This window comes from Carcharhinus amblyrhynchos, chromosome 11, assembly GCF_965287045.1.
Source record: "Carcharhinus amblyrhynchos chromosome 11, sCarAmb.v2.hapA, whole genome shotgun sequence".
In the NCBI taxonomy this organism is placed as follows: Eukaryota; Metazoa; Chordata; class Chondrichthyes; order Carcharhiniformes; family Carcharhinidae; genus Carcharhinus; species Carcharhinus amblyrhynchos.
In genome coordinates, this window is record NC_137334.1 from 55,224,382 (window position 1) to 55,249,799 (window position 25,418).

Consider the following 25,418-nt stretch of genomic DNA (forward strand, 5'->3'; position numbering starts at 1 on the left):
AGCAAGACCTGGATAATATTCAGGCTTGAGCTGATAAATGCCAGGCATTGGCGATCTCCAACAGGAGGAAATCTAAGCATTGCCCCATGTCATTCAATAGCATGAACATTGCCAAATCCCCCATTATCAACATCTTAGGAATTACCATTGTCCAAAAACTGAACTGGACCTGCCATATTAATATTGTGGCTACAAGGGTAAGTCAGAAGTTGTGAACTCTCCGGCGGATATTTTACTTCTTGACTTCCCAAAGCTTTCCCAGAGCAGAAGTCAGAAGCGTGAAGTATTATTTTCCACTGAGTGCAGCTCCAACAACACTCAAGACATGTGATACAATTCAGAACAAAGCAGGACACTTGATTGGCATCCCATCTGCCATCAACTTTCACTCCCTCCACCACTGATGCACATTAGCATTAATGTGTACCATCCAAAGGATGAACTGTAACAACTCACTGAGGTTCCCTTGATAGCACCTTCCAATCCTGAAATCTCTACCATCTGGAAGGACAAAGGCAGCAGATGTATGAGGATGCCAACATCTACAGGTTCTCCTCTTAAGCCACACAATTTCCTATCTTGGATCTATACCGCTATCCCTTCATGGTCATTGGGTCAAATCTTGAACTCAGTTCCTAACAGCACTGTGGGTATATCTACAACACATAGGCTGCAACTGTTCAAGAAGTTGGCTCACCACCACTTTTCCAAGGGAAATTAGGATTAGGCTAACCTAGCCAGCAATCGCCACACTCTGAATGAATACACTTAATAAAAGTCTGGCAAATTACTCCAAATAGCAAGATAAAATGAATCAATTGATGGGTTTTTGTATATTTTAATGAAATTTTACTTGAAGATTTCAATTTCTCCTGAGTTTGAAGTTGACATGTTCTTTCGTCCAGTATTGGGTGCAGAATTGGAACTGTATAGTTAATAACTGTTCAGTGTGCCTAATTTTGCAGGATGTATCCATAGCCAATTATAAGTTCAGAAGCTTTTTCTTCAAGCACTTTTTAACTCAGTAAATTTCTTAAAAAAACAACAATAATTTTAAAAGCTATGAGATAACATTTATACTCAAAAAAAGTCAAGGAAACTGCATGTGTCCGGATGAGATAGCATATCCATTGGTTATAGCTGTTTACTTGAGTACTGTAAACTTTAGAAAGTCTATTAAGCTGAAAGTCAGTTAATTGTATTCCATTGACAGTTAGAAAAGGTCAAGACTAATTATTGCTTAAACATCAGAGACATACACGGATTGGAGTTGGAGAAAAATTAGAGAATAAAGGAGGGGCTGCATTTTTCATAAGAACATAAGAACATAAGAAATAGGAGCAGGAGTAGGCCATCTAGCCCTTCGAGCCTGCCCCGCCATTCAATAAGATCATGGCTGATCTGTCGTGGCTCAGTTCCACTTTCCCGCCCTCTCCCCATAACCCTTAATCCCCTCTCTTATCAAGAACCCATCAACCTGCTTCTTAAAAATATTTAGCGAGGCAGCCTCCACCACTTCAACGGGCAGAGAATTCCAGAGATTCACCACCCTTTGAGTGAAGAAGTTCCTCCTCAACTCCGTTCTAAACCGCCTCCCCTTTATCTTGAGGCTGTGCCCCCTAGTCCTACTGTCTTTTTTGAGCGGGAAGAGTCTCTCCACCTCTATCCTATCCATCCCATTCATCATCTTATACGTCTCAATGAGATCTCCCCTCATTCTTCTAAACTCTAACGAGTACAAGCCTAGTTTATTCAGCCTCTCCTCATAGCTCAATCCCCTCAACTCCGGTATCAGCCTAGTAAACCTCCTCTGCACTCCCTCCAGGGCCAAAATATCCTTGCGCAGGTGCGGCGCCCAAAACTGCACACAGTACTCCAGCTGCGGCCTCACCAATACCCTATACAGCTGCAGCAAGACCTCCCTACTTTTATATTCAATCCCCCTCGCTATGAAGGCCAGCATCCCATTCGCCTTCCTGACCACCTGCTGCACCTGCAAGCTGGGTTTTTGCGACTCATGCACAAGGACCCCGAGGTCCCTCTGCACCGTCGCCTGCTGCAGTTTTTCGCCACGTAAGTAATAGTCCTTCCTACCATTCTTCCTACCAAAGTGGACCACCTCACACTTGCCAACATTAAATTCCATTTGCCATTTCCTGGCCCATTCGCCCAGCCTATCTAGATCCTTCTGCAGACTCTCCACACCCTCCGCACAATTTGCCTTTCCCCCAATCTTGGTGTCATCAGCAAATTTCGACACCCTGCACTCGGTTCCCTCCTCCAGATCATCTATATAAATGGTAAATAGCTGAGGCCCCAGCACCGACCCCTGGGGCACCCCACTAGTCACCAACTGCCAATCCGAATAGCACCCATTGACCCCCACTCTCTGCCTCCTATTTGACAACCAATCCTCTATCCACGCTAACACCCTACCCCCAACTCCATGTCCCCTGACCTTCTGCAATAACCTCTTGTGAGGTACCTTGTCAAACGCCTTCTGAAAATCCAGAAAGACCACATCCACCGGCTCTCCTCTATCCACTGCCCTAGACACATCCTCATAGAACTCCAGTAAATTTGTCAGACACGACTTCCCTTTAATGAAACCGTGTTGCGTCTGCCCTATCAAGCAATTCCCTTCAAGATGCCTCGCAATTTCCTCCTTAATGACGGATTCCAACATTTTACCTACCACAGACGTTAAACTAACCGGCCTATAATTCCCCGCCTTTTGCCTGGCACCCTTCTTAAACAACGGCGTAACATTAGCCGTTTTCCAATCTTCCGGCACTTCCCCGGAATCCAGTGACGTCTGGAAAATAACCACCAAGGCATCCACTATAACCTCCGCCATTTCTTTCAGAACCCTCGGATGCATTCCATCCGGTCCTGGGGACTTGTCCACAATCAGCCCCTCCAGTCTGTCGAGCACCACCTCTCTAGTAACAGTAATGTCATTAAGACCCTCCAGTCCTACCACCTTTCCATCGCTAACACCCGGCAAATTATTCACGTCCTCCTCCGTGAAGACAGAAACAAAAAAGTTATTCAATACCTTAGCCATATCCCCATCCCTTACCACTAGCTCCCCTTTCTCATCCTCTAAAGGACCAACGTTCACCCTAGCCAGCCTCTTCCTTTTTATATATTTATAAAAACTCTTGCTATCCTTTTTTATATTAAGCGCTAGCCCAGCTTCATAGCTTCTCCTTACCCTCCTTTATCAACTTCTTTGTCAATCTTTGTTGACATTTAAACCTTTCCCAATCCTCTTCTCGCCCACTGCTCTTAGCTACTCTAAATTCCTCCGCTTTTAATTTAACACTTTCCTTCACCTCCTTTGTTATCCACGGCTTATTACCTCTCCTCCTACTGTCCTTTTTGACCATCGGAATAAATTTCTGCTGAGCACCAAGAAAGATCTCCTTAAAGATCCTCCACTGCTCCTCAGCAGACCTACCTTCCAACGCGCTCCCCCAGTCCACATTCGCCAATTCTTCTCTCATCCTACCATACTCCCCTCTATTCAAACAAAGGACGCGTGTCCGGGAACCCACTTTCTCCTCCTCCATCTGCAACAGAAACTCCACCATGCAATGATCACTCTCTCCAAGAGGATCCTTCACCGCAAGGTCCCTAATTCTACCCGCCTCATTACATAGCACCAGATCCAAGATAGCTCTCTCCCTCGTCGGCTCCAACACACACTGTTCAAGGAAATTATCCCGGCAGCATTCCAAGAACTCCTCCTCGAGCCCACCTCGTCCAACATGGGTCGACCAATCAATATGCAGATTGAAATCTCCCATAACTACTGCCATCCCATTCCTGCACGTCGCACTTATTTGCGCGTTAACAGCCCGCCCCACCTCCAGATCATTATTTGGGGGCCTCATTTAATATTACATCAACTAACAGAAAATCACAAGTTGAATATCAACGGCAACTGATTGTTTTATCTGTGCTGTATTAACAGTTAGGGAAAGACAATGCTGATTATTTGCATCAGCAAGACAAAGATTCTAATTTCTAAAACTTGAGACAAAAAGTTGGCAAGGAAAAGATGTAAGGCTGGATTTTACAATTCCCCGCTGGTGGGAATGAAGGCGGACTGTTGCATGTAAAATCCAGTAGCCCCCACCACCTGACCTGTGATGGGTGGGTGGGGGAAGAGACCTGTTAAGCAACCTGCTCACCCTTCAGCCTGTTGAGGTCCTGAAGTGGCCAATGGGCCTCATCCTGCCACCGCTAGTATTTCACTTGTGAAAGGGAGAGGCCCAAACCACACAGGAAGTCCAGCAGCTTTAGCTGTGCGTGTTCTGCCAAGTAGGATCTCCTTGAGCACACTGGAGGCACCTTGACAGGATCATTCTGCCCTCTGACCTCTTGAACTGAGCAGCCAGCTCCTACCATCCAACTCAACCCCTTATTGAGACCCTCAATCCCAGAATTACCTGTCAGTCCAGACTTCTCAGGAAACTGCCTGTAGTCACAATGGTGCCTATTGCTCCTGGCTAGTGTTGCTGTGACCACAGAGCTGCCATCCAATCTGATAGACCAGCAGCATTATAAGGTGGGTCTCACCTTAAAGAAATGAATGCTGCTCTCAGTGTTTATTTGCTGCCAGGGCTTCCTTAGGACCTTGGCTGGGGTCCCCCCAACATTTAATCTGAGGGGGGAGGGGGTGGGGAGAACCATGATGCCCTTTACATTCAGCCCATTATGTTCCCTAACATACTATCCACTTGGAAGGAGAAAGGATGAAAAGAACAAAGAATTTCTAATGGAAAAAGTTGACATAAAAATGTCACGACAGTGAGGTTTTGTAGAGGAGAATGGATGCGGTTGCAAAATCTTTATTATGGATTAAGAACAAAGGTCTTTGAGTAATCTTTAGGGTTGCTTGCTGAGCGACTGCTGTTGATTGGTAGCCTTTCTCTCCTACTATTTTGGTAATTTATAGCCAATTTATAAAATTATATCTGAAAAAATGTTTATGCCAATCTCAGGTAAGCCACTGCATCAAATCCTTTCTTAAAATCTTATACACCAATTAAAGCATTTAAATCTTTGAACTGGGCTGAGGTGTCACAATCTTCTTTCAAATCTGGGACATGGGTGTGAATACAATCCTGACTAATGTGTTTAAAGTCTCTTGAGCTACCTCATTATAAAGGTTGTACATGAAAAATGTTGACGATCTCAGCATAGTTATTAACAGGTGTAGGCACACAGTATAAATTGATGCTAATTAGAAACCTCACACAGAAAGTTCATAAGGAAACGAGATAAGACATGTTTTTGAGGAAAAATAAAAGCACTTCTATTTGCATCTGGCCTAGTTGTGCTTGATGCTGACAATAAACGTGGGGAACAAAAAAGTTTTATTTTCCAGTGCCAATACTCCTCAGCTGGCTGAACACAAAATGTTCATCAATAAAAATGTTGTTGAGTGTTATTCAATCCATTGTCTTGTTAGAAATTACCAAGGCCTGATAATACTGCTTTTATTCCTCACGGATTGATTTTTGAATGTTTTCCTTACTGACCTTCTCACTTTAATGCTTCAGGAACTCCAGTTAAACCAAAATTCTGCAGTGAATTCCTATTCCATCTTAACTCAGGGAATTTGGTGAGTGAGGGAATTTGGCACAGTGAGGAGAGAGGTGCTATTCTAGTATTTAGTATGACACCAACTGATCCAAATGAGGACACAGGAGATAGCAAGAACCAAGAGCGGAAGTTCAGAGGCTTAATTAAGCAAGCAGGGAGGTTTATGTTTTTTTTTCCTCGATACCAGGCAGTAGTTTAAGCTAGAATCAGGAAAGGATAAATACTTTCATACTTTTTTTGTAAGTATTAAATTTATAGTTTAGCTAGTTAAATACTTAATCTAAACAAATAATGGTTGAGTGAAGAGTTGAATTGATTAAATACAATATGGCCAGTCTAAAATATGGCAGAGCAGCTTATATGCCTGGGAGTACAGATGGTGAGACTGTCCTGAGCAAACATGTCTGCTGGAGGTGCCTCCACCTGGAAATTTTTCTGGCTCAATGTTACTGCGTAGGAGCATGAATTGGAAAGACTCCAACGCAAAGGAGGGGGAGGAATTTCTGGGCAATACAGGCATACTCCAGAGTAATTCACTGGTTCAGGAAAGGGAGCTGTGACTGATGGTGAACTAGTCAATGTGGATTTAATTGACTACACAACACTGATGGGGCTGTCAAAGGCAAGAAAATACAACTTCTTTGGAGAATTTGTTGAAGCTGTAGATACACAACGCAAGAAAACTTTGAGGGAGGTAGCACAGTTACTATGCCAGTCCAACAGGCACAACATACACACTACGTGTGAGGACAAAGAAAAAGATCGTGGGGAGGACAGCCACATTGTAGACCTAGGCACCCTGGCTCAGAACGCTGTCCAAAGGAGGAAGAGCAGAATAGAAATGTGGTAGTAATAACAGGCTCTATAATTGGGAGGATAGATAGCTTCCATTGCAGCCATGAACAAGAATCCCAAAGGGCATGTTGCCTATCTGATGCCAGGGTAAAGATATCGCAGAATAGCAGAGAGGAAATTGGAATGGGAAGGGATAAGTCAGTTGTTGAGGTCCATGTTGGAACAAACAACAGAAAGAAGAATGGGGAGGAGGTCCTGCTGATGGAGTACTAGGAGTTAGGCTATAAATTGAAAAACAAGACCTCAAGAGTAATAATCTCTGGATTATTACCTACACTATATGCCAATTACCGTAGAAGACAAATCAAGAGTGCTAACATGTGGCTGAAGAGCTGGTTCCTTTCCATGGGCTATAGAAATAGATTCTGGGACAGGAAGGGGCAGTATTGATGGGATGGGTTCCGCCTGGATGGGGCATGATTCCTCATTGCAAAGTTAAACAAGGAGCTGGCAAAGGCTTTAAATTAATAAGATGGGGAGGGTGCTGCAAGAAATATAAACAGCATAAATGTAAACAAAGCAAGGAAGGAGAATAGAGGAGAGAATAAAGGAAGGATATTGGTGGCAAGGGAATAAATGGAGTAATAGAACCATATTTTAAAAAGATAGTTAAACATAATTTGAGAGGAACTCCTATAAAAAAGAATGAATTAAAATGTCTGTACAGGAATCCACTCAGTGTCCACTGGGGACAATCATTGCTGATTTCCCTGGCTGATGACTGGCCTCCCTGATAACCCCCACTGATTACCGCCCTGATATCCATGCAGAGTACCTTACTGCCTCTGTCATTGCCCTGTCCCCCATCATAACTCCACCCTTTCCTATAGGTCATGCCCCATGGCACTGCCTGGTGCGTGTTGGGCATTATCACGATGGTCACTACCCGAGGACCATTGCCCACCCTTGCCGTGACCACCTGGAGGGGCTCAATGATCACCTATCCCACTGACGAAACCATCAGGACAGGTCCCCATTACTGATCTTCGCCAGTGAGGACCTTAACCGGCAAGGCCATTAAGGCAACTGAGCCCGGACAGTTGCATCCAGGACTCACTAGCTGTATTAAAATAAGAATTTACATATTAAAATCAGCTTGTGCCCTTCCCAGGAAAACTCGAGAGGCAACATATCATCCTGGCGTCACATCTTCAGGCACAGAAATGCCTGTCTGCTCCCCTGACTAAAGAATCCCCTATTTCTATTGCTCTTCCTTACTTCTTGCCCCCACTCTGTACTGTCAAGCTGCTTATGGTTCCAGAAGCTTGGCTGCAACTGAACTCCTGAGGTACCAGTGCCCTCATCAGCTTCCAAAATGGAAAACTGGTTAGCTAGCAGAATCCCAGAGGACTCCTGCACTGACTGCCTGTTCTTTCTACATGTCTAGTAGTCACCATTCCTCCTTTCCTCTAGTTCCTTGAGCTGTGGTGTGCCCAGCTCTGTAAACATGCTATCCATGGAACTCTCAGCCTTACGGATGCGCCAGTGTTTTCAGCCGCTGCTCAAGCTCTGAAACCCGAGGCTCCAGCTTCAGCAGCTGGGAGCACTTCCGGAATATGGTCATCTAGGATGCTAGCAGCATCCAGGACACCCCACACATCACAATCTACACATTCCACTCAGCTGGCCTCTCCTGACACCTCTTAAATTTACAATTAATGACTTTGACTAGAATTAGTAGACTTAATTTATTAGACTTCCTACTCCTGTAGCCCTAAGACTATGAATGGGTAACTGTAATTAAAATCTCATTCCCCCCCTAAATCTGTCAGGATAAGAAAGATTAATTGTCAGCTAACCTTTACTTGCCAATCAAAACTTTTCTACCCACCAATCCACCAAGGATTACTGACTACAAACAAAGTTACTAACTACTAACAAGTCACCAAACAGACTAACCTCTAAAAAGAAAAAAACCTCTTACCTTGCAGCTGTAGTAAGGTTCCCAGTCCTGTAGAACTAAGGGACTGCTTCCCAGACTGCTTCAGAATGATGGTGTCTGCAGAATACACTCTTCCCAAGTAATACATTAATGATTTGGAAGAAGGAACTGAAGACACTGTTGCTAAGTTTGCAGATGATACAAAGATATGTAGCGGGACAGGTAATATTGAGGACCCAGGGGGGCGGTAGAAGGATTTGGAAAGGTTAGGAAAGTAGGCAAAGAAGTATGGAATACAATGTGGAAAATTGTGAGGTTATGCATTTTGAAAGGAGGAATGGAGGCATAGGCTATTTTCTAAATGGGAAAATGCTTCGGAAATCAGAAACACAAAGGGACTTAGGAGTCATTGTTCAAGATTCTCTTAAGGTTAACATGCAGGTTCAGTCAGCAGTTAGGAAAGCAAATGCAATGTTAGCACTTATGTTGAGAGGGCTAGAATACAAGAGCAGGGATGTACTTCTGAGGCTATATGAGGCCCTGGTCAGACCCCATTTGGAATACTGAGCAGTTTTGGGCCCCATATCTAAGGAAGGATGTGCTGGCCTTGGAAAGGGTCCAGAGAACGTTCACAAGAATGATCCCTGGAATGAAGAACTTGTCATATGAGGAATGATTGAGGACTCTGGGTCTGTACCCGTTGGAGTTTAGAAGGATGAGGGGAGATCTTACTGAAACTTACAAGATACTGAGAGGCCTGGATAGAGTGGACTTGGAGAAGATGTTTCCACTCGTAGGAAAAACTAGAACCAGAGGGCACAACCTCTAAATGCCAAAGGGACGATCCTTTAAAATAGAGAAGAGGAGGAATTTCTTCTGCCAGAGAGTGGCGAATCTGTGGAACTCTTTGCCACAGAAAGCTGTGGAAGCCAAGTCATTCAGTGTCTTTAAAACATAGATAGATAGGTTCTTGATTAATAAGGGGATCAGGGGTTATATGGAAAAGGCAGGAGAATGGGGATGAGATAAAAAGTCAGCCATGATTGAATGGAGGAGCATACTCAATGGGCTAAGTGGCCTAATTCTGCTCCTATGTCTCATGGTCTTAAGTAATACATTCATGTTTCACAATTACACAATGTATTTACAAAATAATAAGTATTTAACAAAGGCAAAAGCAATAAAATGTAACAATCAAGAATTCAGAGTTTGCCATCTGTCCAACCCCCTATACCACTTCCTTAAAGTATGAACAGGGCATCAATTACATTAGGCCACACTCCTGCTGCAATGAAGTCAGGGTGGAGGAGAGGGAGGAGGAGGAGGGAGAGGTGGGTGGAGAGGGGAGAGGCCAGTGATAGGGCGTGGGGGAAATTGGGAAAGCCAGCGATGGGGGAGACCAGTGCACATATAATAATCTCTGCACCGACAGATGAGCGCATGCGCAGTGGCCTGCTCAGCACCATGCTGCCAGCCTCTTGGGCAGGAATAGGCCCCGCCCACCACTTTTCAGCATGAATCACACTAAGGCATTCTGCATTGTATAGTGTGACAGAGATTCAGGTAAGTACACCCAAAACATTCTCCTATTTCCTTGCCTGTTGGACACTTAGCTTTGCTTTTGGAGAATCCTGGCTGACATGTCTTGCAGAATTCAACTGCATCTCCCTGCAATCCCAACCAGTAAAAGTTCTTCATTAACTGAGCTGGAGTCTTTCTCATTTCTAGATGAACTGCCATCAGAATCTCATGGACAATCCATAACATTTTCTGCAGTAACCAGACGGATAACAATTTGACTTTTCTGCTGCCAACTCCTCATCTGCTGCTCTCTGAGGCTGTCTACACTTCCCCATCAATATGCAATCTTTCAGGTTATAATATTCAGGAACACTTTCTTGTTCAGAATATGTTGTCTGAGGTAGTCCCCGCAAACCAGGATCTTTCTGCTGAAATCCAGAAATCTTGGTGAAATAATCCAGCCTAGTTATTTTCAGGGGCTTTAACCACATTCAAATTCACCCCCAAAAATTGTAACCGAACATCTGAATTACTCTCCTCATTAATTGATTCTGTTTCATTTTGTCAAGTTTTATTAGCCTGAGCCCTAGTTATCAAGCAATCTGGGAACAATCCAGAACGTTTTCCTATAAAATCTATTTTACACATCTCAGTCGGTTCTCTCAGAACTCTTGGAGATGCAAATGTACTCAAACATGCCGAATCATTACCCAGTATAAATCTACCTCTTCATCTGATAAATTAAGAACAGTTCCCACAGCAACAACTCTACTTACTAAGTCACTTTGTAAATTAACTTTATACAAGGAAACAAGTTCATATCTTCCATGAATACTCGCTAATCAATATTTTTTCTCTATCAAATTCTCTGGAAGACAAATCTAATCATCCGCACCAATACCTCTCAAAATATTTTGTTACTTGCTTTTTCGGAGGAACAAAATAATATTTCCCTTAGAGCCAAAACCTCTAATCTCCAGTAACCTGATGCACTCCACTCCTTCAGTATCCAGGGATGAAACCCCTTGACTATCCTGAGCCAAATCTACCACAATAATAGGGTCTGTGGGAATACTTTGCAATTGCACTATTGTCGCTGTTTTATCTCTTGTCAACTTCAGTGGTGTAATCATTTCCAAAGCTTCCTTCACCATCCTGATTACTGCCACTGATTTAATTTTCAGCTTCCAACAGTTTGCTTTTACATGCCCTGTCTAATGGCAGTGAAACATACTAGTTTCTTTTCATCGCTTTTTATCAATACGATTGTTATTATAGCTTGGAACAGCTTTTATCTTTTCTCTAAACCCAGAATCTTGTCCATTCCTAAAATTCTCTATTTCTCCAGTTTCCCTGTGGGTTTACAAATGGTGATCTACTGTCTCTAGCTGCATATGTGGTAAATTGTGCCCATTTACTAGAATAGCATCTTCCTTTGTTTTTGAAGCCATGCAGATTTCCAAAAGACTTAATAGCTAACTTTTTAGATTATTCTATTACTATTATTTCCCTCACATTCTCAAAAGTTTCTTCTAACTTCGTAGACCAAAACAATTGGTCAAACAAGTTTTCTCCTGAGCAAACGGTACAAATTACATTTTTTCTCCTCAGGGTATAAAATTTTAATTTACACTTTTCAGGGATAAGATGGATTACAAATCCAGTGACAAAGGCAATAACACTACATATTTATCCCACTAATCCCTCTAATTTACACATCTGGGACACTAAAGGGCAATTTAGCATAGCCAATCAACCTAATCTGCACATCTTTGGTGTGTGGGAGGAAACCAAAGCACCCGGAGGAAACCCATGGAGACGTGGGGAGAATATGCAAACTTCAGAGTGTTATCCAAGGTTAGATTTGAACTTGGGTTCCTGGCACCGTGAAGCAGTAGTGCTAATCACTGTGCCACCATGCCACCCCTTCCCAGCTAATGTTCCTAACTAAATCAAAACTCAGAAATGCAGCATGACTCATTATCCAAACTATTAGTTCCTCCTACACACAACCTATGCTGTTCTTTTTTCAGTTCATGCTGCATAATTTCTTTCCCCTCTTTTAAACCCCTTCTCATTATCTGTCTTCTCGTTAACTTCTCTTTCTGGAACTCAGTTTCAAGCTTCTGCATTTTTTGGCACACTCTTGGGAAAGGTGATGGTGTTTAAAGTTTTTAAAGTTTAAGGAAAGATAGAGTATGAAGCTAAACTAGTTCTAAATATAAAAAATGATAGTAAAAGATTTACAAATATATAAAGAAGAGACTGGCAGGACTGAATGTTGGACCCTTGGAGGACGAGAGAGGGGATTTAGCAATGGGTAATGAGGAAATGGCTGAGGCTTTAAGTAAGTTTTTTGTGTTGGTCTTCATGGAGGAGGACACAAATAGCTTGCCGGATATTAAAGATAGAAGGATGGTAGGAAATGAGGTCCTTAATGCAATTACTGTCACTAGTGAGGTAGTGCTCAATAGTCTAACGGGACTGAAGATAGACAAGTCCCCAGGTTCTGAAAGAAATAGCAGAGGTGATAGCAGATGCCTTAGTAATTATCTATCAAAATTCACTGGATTCTGGGGAAGTGCCAGAAGACTGGAAAACGGCTAATGTTACACTGCTGTCTAAAAAAGGTAGCAGACAAAAGGCAGGGAATTACAGGCCGGTTAGCTTAACGTCCATAGTTGGAAAAATGCTAGAATCCATCATCAAACAAGAAATAGCAAGACACCTAGAAAAGAACGGTTTGATCAAGCAGACACAGCACGGATTCGTGAAGGGGAAGGAAATTTATTGGATTTCTATGAGGAGGTGACTAGTGCGGTTGAGAGGGGAACCGGTGGATGTGGTGTTTTTAGATTTCCAGAAGGCGTTTGATAAGGTGCCTCACAAAAGGTTGCTGCAAAAGGTTAGGGTGCACGGAGTTGGGGGTAAGGTGTTACCATGGATTGAGGATTGGTTATCTAACAGGAAGCAGAGAGTTGGTATCAATGGGTGCTATTCTGGTTGGCAGTTGGTGACTAGTGGAATGCTGCAGGGATCGGTGCTAGGGCCTCAACTGTTTACCATTTACATGGACGATCTGGAGGAGGGGGCTGTGCGGGATAATAAAATTTGCTGATGACACGAGGATGAGTGGAAAAGCGAATTGCATGGAAGGCACGGAAAGTCTGCAGAGATCTGGATAGGCTGAGTGAGTGGGCGAGGACCTGGCAGATGGAGTATAATGTTAGCAAATGTGAGGTTATCCACTTTGGTAGAAATAATAGGAGGTATTGTTATTTAAAGGGTGAAAAGCTGCAGCATGCTACAGTGCAGAGGGACCTTGGGGTCCTTGTGCATGAATCGCAAAAACCCAGTCTGCAGGTGCAGCAGGTGATCAAGTAGGCGAATGGAATGTTGGCCTTTATAGCGAGGGGGATAGAATATAAAAGCAGGAAGGTCTTGCTGCAACTGTACAAGGCACTGGTGAGGCCGCAACTGGAGTAGTGTGTGCAGTTTTGGTCTCTACATTTGTGGAAGGATATATTGGCCTTGGAGGGAGTACAGAGAAGATTCACCAGGCTGATACCAGAGATGAGGGGGTTAGCTTATGAAGAGAGATTGAATAGACTGGGCCTGTACTCGTTGGAGTTTAGAAGGCTGAGGGGGGATCTTATAGAGACTTACAAGATAATGAAGGGGATAGATAGAGGTAGAGAGATTCTTCCCACTTAGAAAGGATAGAGCTAGAGGGCACAGCCTCAAGATAAGGGAGGGGGGGGGGGCGCAGTTCAGAACGGAGTTGAGGAACTTCTTCACTCAAAGGGTGGTGAATCTTTGGAATTCTCTGCCCGTTGAAGTGGTGGAGGCTACCTCGCTGAATATATTTAAGTCATGGGGAGATAGATTTCTGATAGACAAGGGAATTAAGGGTTATGGGGAGAGAGCGGGAAAGTGGAACTGATCCACTTCAGATCAGCCATGATCTTACTGAATGGCCGGGCAGGCTCGAAGGGCTAGATGCCTACTCCTGCTCCTATTTCTTATGTTCTTATGTTTATTTATTGGTGTCACAAGGAGGTTTACATTAACACTGCAATTAAGTTACTGTGAAAATCCCCGAGTTGCCACACCTGTTTGGATACACATTGAGAATTTAGCATGGCCAATGCAACAAACCAGCACATCTTTTTGGACTGTGGGAGGAAACTGGAGCACCCAGAGGAAACCCACACAGACAGGAGGAAAATGTGCAGGCTCCACACAGACAGTGACCCAAGCCAGGATCCGAACCCAGGTCCCTGATGCTGTAAGGCAGCAGTGCTAAACACTGTGCTGCCCATTGTATTGGTATTGTCAATGGACTAGTATTTCAGCAATCCAAGGTAATTCTCTGGAGGCCTGTGTTCAAATTCCACCATGGCAGAAGGTGAAATTTGAATTCAATAAAATCTGGATTTAAAGTTTAATGATGACTATGAAACCATTATCAATTCTCAAAAATCCAGCTGGATCACTGAACTCTGCCATCTTCACCTGGTCAGCACGTGACTCGATCCACAGCAATGTGATTGACTCAAATGCCCAAGCATGACTTTCCGTTCAAGGGTAATTAGGTATGAACAATAAACCACATCCCATGAATGAATATCAAAAAAAATCCTGCAAAGTGCCCTCATTTTATTGTGATCTATGTTGAGACTAGTAACTTGTTAAAAACAACCTGAAATCCCAGTTATTTACTGAAAGAATGAAGTCACAAGATTGCATGGTTTGAACAGATGAGTTTTTACTGGAAGAGTATCAAACAAAGCAAACATTAAATATCATCTTAGGTAATTATCTATGCAAAAACTGATTCAGCATAAATTACATTTGAATGGACAGGAAAGCTGCAATTAATTATATCACACAATAAATGGCAGCGAAGACTTACAATTAGCTTGACAGTCCACTCAGTATTTTTAAAGCAACTCAGTCAAAGTCCTTCAACACAATCTTCTTCATGCAGAATTGGAACTCTTTGAAAGATTTAGCTTGACCCCCAGCTGACAACAGCACGCACCCGACTCTGATTCTATGAGCACAGGCTTCACCACAAATGGCAGGCACCTGGTGAATCTCCTATCGCTACTTACAACAGTCTGGATGGCATAGATCCACCAACGCTATCTTTAAATAACAAAAACAGTTATAGTAACAATATATTTGCCCATCCTCAGCTTCTGGATCAAACTTCCATCTTCTTCAACCTGCCTGTTGTGTACAACCTGCATCGTTTCTTATGCTCGGTTGGCACAGTGCCCTTTTGCAGTTTTAACTAGTTTCAATCTCCCAAGTAGTTTTGGTTTCCAATTTCATTCTTACTTTCCTTAGAAACTGGAAGTGCTATTTTCCTTTCTTAGTTTATTTTTTTGACAAGGGTCTGTCTCAAAAACTACAAGATTTGAAACCACAGACTCCAACACAGTAATGTGATCTGTTTTAAGATGATGATAGAGAAGAACACAAGCTGACAATCAAGTTAATAAATTGGAGAGAAGCTGATTTAGGGGGCCTGATAATAAAACTTGAGAAACTAAAATGGGCAGCAATATTAATAAAAATTGATGTAGAGTAATGGGAAACAAGTTAAAATCATGTTCCGAGTGCAGGAACGATACATTCTGCTAAAAGGGAAAAACTAATGAAGCCCTAGTGGAATGCCATAGAATACCAACAAAGGAAAAATTGAACGTCAAGAAAGAGGCATACATTAAATATATACAGACCTCAGGGAAGGGCACAGTGAAAAAATTAGGAGTGAAGTAAAAATAAAACTAGAAAGGCAAAGAGAAACTATGAAAATAAATCAGGTCACATAAACAAAATAGTAAACTCATTACAGACACATCATTAAATGAAGGAATGAATATCACCGTTAAAGGTAGATAGGATAATGCCACAGGTAACATTAGAATGATGGCAGAAATATTAAAGAATTATTTCACTTCAGTATTTACCAGGGAGATAGAACAGGTACATGACATGAAGTGAGCAACTTGATAAATGTATTTAAACAAAGAGATATAATGAATAAACTAATCAAACTCAGAAGATACAAACCATTGATTACACCACACATTTAAATAGGATCTAGGAAAAAAAATGCATTACTAAACATATTGAACAATTAATTAGAAGAATGTGTAGTGCAGAGGACTGGTGGATGGTTAATGTAATTCCTATATTTAAGGAGGCGGCAGAACACGTCCAGGGAATTATAAACCAGCTAGCTTAACACCACTGGTAGGAAAATAATGGAATTATTACTAAGAGTAGAACACTTGGAAGTGAGAAACATAACAGGGAATCATCAGCATGGATTCCAAAGGGAAAATTTTGTTTGTCCAAATTATTGAATTTTCTGAGGAGGTAAGAGAGAGAGTAAATAATAGTAAATCAGTAGCTGTAATTTATCGGGCTGGTGAAGGATAGTCAATACTGAAGAGCACTGCAAAGATTACAGGAGGGCATTAATAAACTTGCAAAAATTCGTCAAATAATTGGCAAATGAAATTCACCACGGACAAATTTGAGGTCGCACATTTTGTTAAGTAAAATGGGTAGACATGAGATTGACTGGTTACTTGGAAGATGCACGTCTAGACGGTTAGAGGAACAGGAAGAGGTGTTGGAGCACAAATACACCAATGACCAAACATTGTGCCACAGTTTAGCAGGTCTTTAAAATAAAGCTAAACAAGCACTAGGTTGTGTTTCTAGAGAGATAAAGTAGGAAAGTTAATACTGAACCTGTATCGAACCTTGCTTAATTACACTTTGGATGGAATTTTGTCAGGGTCATGCCATTCCCTGGGATAGAAATGGAAGTGATTGCCATTCTCCTGTTTTTTCCAGTTTCCCATGTCATTCCAATTAAAATCTTTCCTGTATGTGAGACATGAGATTCTGTGGCAGGGGAAGCTTTCAGTCGTGAAATCTGTCATCAATAGCAATGCTGCAGCTGTGTGCTAGCTTCAAAAGATCCTCCTGGTCAAACAGGGAGGCTCTGCATTGTAACCCAAAATCTTTTCCACCCAACTTCATTGCAATTAATATAAGCCTTAATGAGAGCACAAAGTTGACACTTTTTTTTTCCAAATTCAAATTTCACTTGCACATAATTCATGTTACAGTGGTTGCCTTTGTACATGTGTGTATCATTATTTGAGATGAGTTAAAAGCCAAATCTACTGGCATGCCTCATGAGTGGCATGCATTGTTCATTACAGGAGAGTTCGGGACATTTTCTTTATTATGGAAGAAACATTGTTGTATTTTGTTCACTCTGATGGAATATTCATGTTCTACTTGCCACTTTGTGGGGCATGGCCAATCTTGCCAGTCCAGCTGGTTATCCTTTCTATGCATTGCAAAGACCATTGTCTCAGACTACATGGAGCAGGTATAATGAAAACACTGTAGATAAACTCAAAGCCCCACAGGGATTCTGCCACCCACCTAGAGAGGACTCACATTTGAATACCGATACCACGCTCATTTTCTTACCTCAGACTGAACCCATCACCCTCCACCAGACCCAGTACACCGGGCCCTTCCCATTTCACTCCTCCAGGCTCCAGATCACACAATTGCTGCCCTTGATTCATCCTCGTCAGTCCCACGCCTCCTTGAAAGCTCCTGCTCCACCCCTTTGTGTTGTACAGCTAAGGAAAATTGCTGACATTACACACAGCTACATAAAGTCAACTAGTTGTTGACACCGTTAAACATACGTGCGTCTGTTGCGGCAAAATTCCCATGCACTGCTGATCACATCTCGAAGTCAGGACTTTTTTTTAAGGTTTATGCTAATGAGTATCCATAGAATGTAACAGTATTACAAATATGAACCTCCCCCCAACAGGTCAGCATTAAGCCTGACACAGATTTTAACTGTATCGCGATCTACTGCCAGCAAATTTAATTTTGCATTCTGTCTAACTCAGTCACCCTGCATGTCATATTTCCCACTTTTGCAGGCTGCTGTTTAAGTACTGTGTGACTACAAAAGGATATCAAGGCACTGGAGGGTGATATTAGAATTATATGGGTAAACATGTATTTATGATCCCAGGAGAAACAGGATTTTAAAAAATGTCCCAGTAATTGAAAATGAATTGAATGACAAGATTCCACATTTTAAGATTTTTACTGGAACTAAAGTAAACATGAATTAAACATTAATTCTATGTATTAGTTGCCTTTAAAGTAAAAATATACTTTCGCATTAACTAATACAGCTTCAATATATCTTATGAAACCCTTTCACCACGTGCTGCACTGCTGGTAGATATGTAGCATTGTAGGAACTGTCACAGTCTTTCTCAGTGCCTCAACAGGATCACGTCTCCCCTCCATGCCAACTCAAAGCTTCCAGTGTCTTTTAACAATTACTCCATTCCCTTGTTCGAGTTTTTGAAACTGATCACCAACAAGGCATGTCTCAGTGACTCCCAATTCCCCAAATGTTCAGTTTCCTTTCTTCTAAGCAGAAACCAACTCTCACCAGCATCTGCTTGGGTGGTAACAGAGTCCAGTTGCTTTCTCACAGCAGTAGTTTATTTGTCTCTGCATTTCATATAGCAGCTGTCCTTTTGCTGAGATATCGTGAAGGTGGTGTACAAACTGGCATCCAGCACTTCAATGGATTTCTGTTTTGGTTCCTCTCCCCATGGTAACCAGATCACGTTCTGTTTCACCTTAAAGAGGATATTTTAAAATACAAGTCTGGTAAGGTTCAGCACTCATGATAATATCAGGAAAGGATTAATAGGCCATGTCTCTTTTCTCCTAAGAAAAGGCATTGGAGGGGTGACCTAATGGAGGTTTTCAAAAATTACTGAAGGTTTTGAGTGGGTGGATAGAATGAATGTTTCTTCTTGTGTGTGGAAGTGCATAAACTAAAGGCCAATGTAAGACAGTCATCAAAAAATCCACTTACCCAAAGAATGCAGAACTTGCTACCACAGGGAATGGTTGAAGCAAATAGTATAGATGTATTTCAGGAGAAGCTGGACAAGCATAAAGAAGAAGGGAAGAGAAGGTTACAATAAAAGATTTACAAGAAGAAAGATAGGAGGAGGCTCGACTGAGGCATAACTGTGAACTGGCCGGGCTTAGTGGCCTGACTCTGTGCCATGTATCCTGTGTAAATCATGCACCCCAGCCCCAACACAATAATCTTCACCAGGCTACACAGTATATCAGGCTAGCGGCTTCAAATATTTTCATATTGCCTCATGATGTCTCAATGATATGTTAACCATTAGATCCAACTCACAACCAATTCTTAACCTTTGGCGTACTCTGAGAAAACTGGAAATTAATCTTTTAGTATTATATCCAAGCTCTTTGAAGTTCTTCTCCAAAAGCATTTTGACACATATACTCTTCCTTCTTTCAAAAATATTCCTATTTCATTTTTTTGTTCCCTCCCCCACAATTTTCCCATTTCCAGTTTACCATGTTCTGAGTAATGTTTATTGAGAGAGGAAGGGGAGGGGAGGGTCCACACAAATGCAAATTATTAGCAGAGACAAATGGAAAAATAACCTAGCTATACTAGAAGCTTGCGCCCTTTAATACACAATTTATTGACTTTACTACAGGCTGATCATGAATCACTTATTCCTTGAACTGTCTATAGCATATAGGCATACGGTATAGCACAACTTAGTGTTAACATGATTAAGTAAAAGGTTATGTTTGTATCACATATCTTATGATTCAAGTCCTGGGACTTGTCACTGGCAACAATTCTGCTTGTGTCATACACTACAAAAATACTAGAAGCTGGGAAGGTTGAAAGGGATGGCAGCGTACATAGAATGGCAACAGCACAAATGGAAGTTATTCAGCCCATGTGCGTGTTGGTTCTAACAGAACATCTCAGTTAGTCTTCTGCCTTATCCTCTTTGGCCCACAATATTTTTCTTCCGATAATTATTCAATACCCTTTGAAAGTCAATTGTATACATCTCCATCAGGCACACAGGCTATGAATTCCAGGTCCGAGTGTTTAAAACAAATCCTTGTGGCGCTTTTTGTTTGTTTGCTGTATTTTACAGCATCACATCTCAAAAACAATTTTTCCACATGCAATTAATTTCATTGAAATATCATTATGAAGGCAAATGTAACACATTTTTGCACAGGAAGTCACAAGATGCACACTTGCTTAATTTGCTTTGAGTGAGGTTAGTTAACAAGAAAAACCTTTGCCTGAATACAATGGAGAAATCCCTACTCCTCTTTCAATAGTGGCATAGGGTCATTACAATCCATTAGAATACGTACACGATGTTTGTCTCATCCAAGAGATACCACAACGACCACTTAGTTTTACTTTATGGGCTTAGGTCCTGGGATAGGGCTTGAACCCAGCATTCTCTAAATATGTTATGATAACTGATGCAATAGACTTGCGCATTGTGGGATGTGATAATAGCCTACATAGAGTGTTTCTCAATTTTACCACAATGAAGCAGGTACTAAAATTTTTCTTAGAAATGCACTTCATTCTTAAAATTACAAATCCAGTGTGCAGTGGACTGGGCAAGCCCAAATCCACGTCCTTGCTTGCTTCAAAAACTAAATTCAAATCATGGTCCCCACAAAAGAGAAGATCCAAGCTGACAAGAAAAAGCATTGCACTCCAAGCTTGATCTTAGCTAGCAGGCTGAAAAGAGAGTTAAACTTTGATGGGGGTTGGTGGGGCAGAGGGAGGATGAGTTGTGGTGATGGTAGATGGAGTAAAACAGCTCACCTCTCAGGTACATTAACTGGGGGAGGCTGGTTCAAAGTTTTATTTGCAGGCGGGAAGTTAACCAAATACACAAACTTACAATAGAGAAAATACGAAAGAATATTGCCATTGCAATTGTTTTAACTAAAATGTGCATTAACTAATTTCAATCTTCTAAAAATGAGAAATTATAGATAGAGAACTTTGTTAGTCAAAGATGAGTGATTCGCCAAATGAAATTCATTCAAAAATTGGAATAGAATTGTGGATAGAATGGAGGAAATAACGTTGAACCACAATTGTGAATGATACAGGAAGCCAACAGTGGGATCTTGTGGTCAGTGGCAAATGAACTAAGTCAGGCATTTGTTCCTGAACTTTTTAAAATAAGCTTTTGCACTGGAACTTTTAGCAATGAGAAATGCATTTTGGCACAATGTCCTGTGCAGGGCATCCAAACATGTGCGAACAGGCCAAGCAACTGCATCTCTTTAACCGGTGAAGAATCCATATTAATGTATGTAAAGCTGTATATTGTTGAGTGGAATTTAATGTTGGCAAGTGCGAGATGGTCCACTTTGGTAGGAATAATGGTAGGAAGGATTATTACTTACGTGGTGAAAAAATGCAGCAGGCGACAGTGCAGAGGGGCCTCGGGGTCCTTGTGCATGAGTCGCAAAAACCCAGCTTGCAGGTGCAGCAGGTGGTCAGGAAGGCGAATGGGATGCTGGCCTTTATAGCGAGGGGGATTGAATATAAAAGTAGGGAGGGTCTTGCTGCAGCTGTATAGGGCATTGGTGAGGCCGCAGCTGGAGTACTGTGTGCAGTTTTGGGCGCCGTACTTACGCAAGGATATTTTGGCCTTGGAGGGAGTGCAGAGGAGGTTTACTAGGCTGATACCGGAGTTGAGGGGGTTGAGCTATGAGGAGAGGCTGAATAAGCTAGGCTTGTACTCGTTAGAGTTTAGAAGAATGAGGGGAGATCTCATTGAGACGTATAAGATGATGAATGGGATGGATAGGATAGAGGTGGAGAGACTCTTCCCGCTCAGGAAGGATAGTAGGACTAGGGGGCACAGCCTCAAGATAAAGGGGGGGGCGGTTTAGAATGGAGTTGAGGAGGAACTTCTTCACTCAAAGGGTGGTGAATCTCTGGAATTCTCTGCCCATTGAAGTGGTGGAGGCTGCCTCGCTCAATATTTTTAAGACGCGGGTTGATGGGTTTTTGATGAGAGGGGATTAAGGGTTATGGGGAGAGGGTGGGAATGTGGAACTGAGCCACGACAGATCAGCCATATTCTTATTGAATGGCGGGGCAGGCTCGAAGGGCTAGATGGCCTACTCCTGCTCCTATTTCTTATGTTCTTATGAACTTACAGGTCCTGACCCCATACCATCTCAGCACTGGATTTAAGGACGACATTGCATCAAGGAGTGAATGATGGAGATCTAAATTCATCAAAAGCACAGTGAGATGATCTCAAAATATCATCTGGAAGCAGGTGGAGTGTGCACTCTTCAACCTGTCAATGCCATGCAATTATATGAACCATAATGTCACAATTCAGCACTGCAAAAGTATCTGCAGATGGAGGCAAGTTCTCATGTCACTGTTCCTCCATCTCCCACACAGCCAGTAGGGGTGGACACTGGCTGCAGGAGGGTTGTTATCGGCAAAGATGAAGCACCAGAGCCTCCATCACATCATTCAAGGTCATCCTCCAACAGCACAAATAAGCTCATCTCAATGGGTCTTCAATATTGAACGGGTGGCATAAGATGAAATGTATTGCACGAGTAAGCAGGAGATGATGGGAAGCAGGGACATTTGTGGACAGTTGCTCTTTACCTCTCCCAAGGTTCTCACAGATGTTAATTTTAGCCAATTTGATTCACTCCATGTGATATCAAGAAATGGATGAGTGCACTGGATACAACAAAAGCACTGATAACATTCTGATTGCGTTGCTGAAACTGTGTGCTCCAGAACTAGCTAGTTACAACTCCAGCATCTAACTGACAAAGTGGAAAATTAGCCAAGTATATCCATCCCAAAAAACGGAGGACAAATCTAGTTAGTGCACCCCATCAGCTAAAGCAAAGGTGTTGTCATTTGTGCTATCAAATGGCACTTACCAATACCTGCTCACTCATACTCAGTTGGGTTCTGCCAGGACCATGCAGACCCAGGTCTAACCATAGTCTTGAGCCAAACATGGTCAAAGGATCTCAATTCCAGGGGTGAGACAAAATGGACTGCCCTTATCAAGGTAACAATTGACCAAGAAAGATGGCAAGTAGCTTAGGAAACTTGAAACAAATGGGAATCAGGAGAAGTCTCCACTGGTTGGTATTCTACCTAACACAAAAGATGATGATTGTGGCTGGAGTACAGACTCAATGGGCCGAATGGCCTCCTTCTGCATTGTAGGGATGCTATTACAGCCCTAGGACACTGCTCAGGGTAGTGTCTTAGGTGCAACCATTTTCAGATTCCCCAATGACCTTTCACTTTATCATAAGGTCAGAGATGGGAATATTCGTTGATGAGTGATGATTCAGCTCTATTCACAATTCCACAGATAAAGCAATCCATGCTTGCATGCAGCAAGACCTGGACAGCTTTCAGACTTTGGCCAATAAATCAAAAATAACATTAATGCCAGCTAGTGATAATCTTCAATAAGAGAGTCTTTGTATCTCCCTTTACCTTTAACATCCTGAGGGAGGTGGGCGCCATTGATCAGAAACCAGGCATATAAACAATGTGTTTACAGGAGAGGGTCAGAGTCTGACCTGATTCTGCAGTAAATAAGACCTACCGACTCTCCAATGCTTCGTCATTTACACAGTGGAAGTCCAACTTCATTGGAATACTTTCCATTTGTCTAGGTGACCACTATACCAGAGTCCAGAAGATACCACGCAAGACAAATACATCTCATTTGATTGTTACCCCACCCTAAACATTCATTCCCTCAATCACCAACACATCATGGAGACAGTACTCGTTGCAGGCAAGATGTACTGTATCAGCTTGCCAAGGATTCTTCAACAGCACCTTCTAAACTTGCAATCTCTTGTGCCTACAATAATGACAGCAACTGACATATGAAAATGCCAATTGTTTAAGCTCCTCATCAAATCACAAACTAACTTGCAAACACTTTACAATTCCTTTGTTGCTGATCAAAATCATTGAATTCCCTACTTAGCTATAGAGGTATAGCTACACTACAGGTGCAGCGTTTCTAGAAAACAATTCACTACTACTTTTTCAAAGACAATGAGGGATGGGCAATGTCTGCAACACCCACACCCCATGAACGTATATTAAAAAAAAGGCCCATTTGAATTTGGTTAACCTGTTAGCTTAGAAAGAGCTATTCTCTCAGTGGTGCTCAAATTCGAAAATTGAGTCACAGAGATTAAGGACCTCATATAGCTTATGGGCAATTGCTTCAAAATATATATGGCAATATGGAAGAACCAATTTCTGTTCTATCAAGCTGTCATCCGCATTTGCCAGATACCAGGAGAAATCCAAGAACGTATGCTACAGTTCAAGTTGATGATTAAAAAAATCTGAAACTTATACTTCTGTCATTCAAGGCAACAGATGTTAGAAAGTGTTCAGGCTCCTATCACTATTTCAGGCATTCATTATTACAGAATACATTATTATAGAATTCTGCAGTTCAGAAGATCATCTGTGTCAACTCAATGCTGCAATCTCTTAAGGGGATCTTCAATGTCACAGTATGGTCAAACTTTATGAAAATGAAATTCTGTTTGACAAATACATCCAATTTTTCGGAATGTAACTAGTCAGGTAGATAAAGGGATGTAAAATAGATGTAATATATTTGGATTCCTAAACTACATTCAAAAAAGGTGCCACAAGATAAGGGCACATGGAATTGGTGGTAAAATATTAGCATGGAGAGAGAATTGGTTAAGGGGCAGGAAGCAAATAGTAGAGATAAAGGAAGCAGTATCAAATTGGTAGGCTGAAACTGGAAGAGGAGACCAAGAGTAACATATCTAAGATGCTGATACACAAAGTTATATGGGACTGTAAGCTGCAAGGATGACAAGAGGCAACAAAAGAGACATAGGCAGGTTAAATGAATGAGCAATGAGACAGCAGAGGTAAAGTAGGGAAGTATGTGCTATTCACTTTAATATGAACAGCAAAGCAAAATATTTTTTAAAAGGTGTGACATGTCCACATCTTGATAGAGAGACTTGGATGTACTTGTGCAGGAACACAAAGTTGCCATGCACGTAAAGGAGGAGGGCAAATAACAAGGGATTAGAATAAGAGAGCAAGGAAATCTTGCTGCAATTATACAGGACTTTGGTGACAGCACAGTGCTATGTACAGTTTTCATCTACCTATTTAAGGACGCATTTGCATTGAACACAATACAAAGTCGATTTCTATATCTTTTGTTCTCATGACCCATCAGATCTCTCCATCTTTCAATGCAATCATGGCTGATACTCACCCTCAGCTGCACTTTGCAGACTGCTCCTCAATTCAAAGACATCAAGATCTGTTAATCACAGCCTTGACTACAGCATCCTGAACCTTCTGGAATAGAGAATTCCAAAGATTACAATTCTTCCACCTCAATGGTTCTTGAGGTTAGATTATCCTAGGATGAGAGGCTGAGTAAACTGGTTCTATGCTCTCTGGAGTTTAGAAAAATGAGACATGATCAGATTAAAGGGCTTTGGCAAAGTAGGATTGAGAGGATGTTTCTCCTCCTAA

General features: G+C 42.0%; 1 protein-coding gene across 2 annotated transcripts in view; it reads right to left on the reverse strand.

Moving 5' to 3' along the window:
- Window positions 1-14,653: 14,653 nt before the first annotated feature.
- Window positions 14,654-25,418, reverse strand: part of marchf7 (membrane-associated ring finger (C3HC4) 7) — a 61,393-nt gene continuing 50,628 nt past the window's right edge. Inside the window, exons 12-13 of one of the 2 annotated variants that reach the window (XR_013888164.1) lie at window positions 18,840-18,909; window positions 14,654-18,597 (exon numbers count right to left, since the gene is read on the reverse strand). The gene's annotated coding sequence lies outside the window, so the exon portion shown is untranslated. Of the gene's footprint in view, window positions 18,910-25,418 lie in introns of both variants that reach the window. The other variant, XM_080199136.1, reaches the window with a different exon arrangement.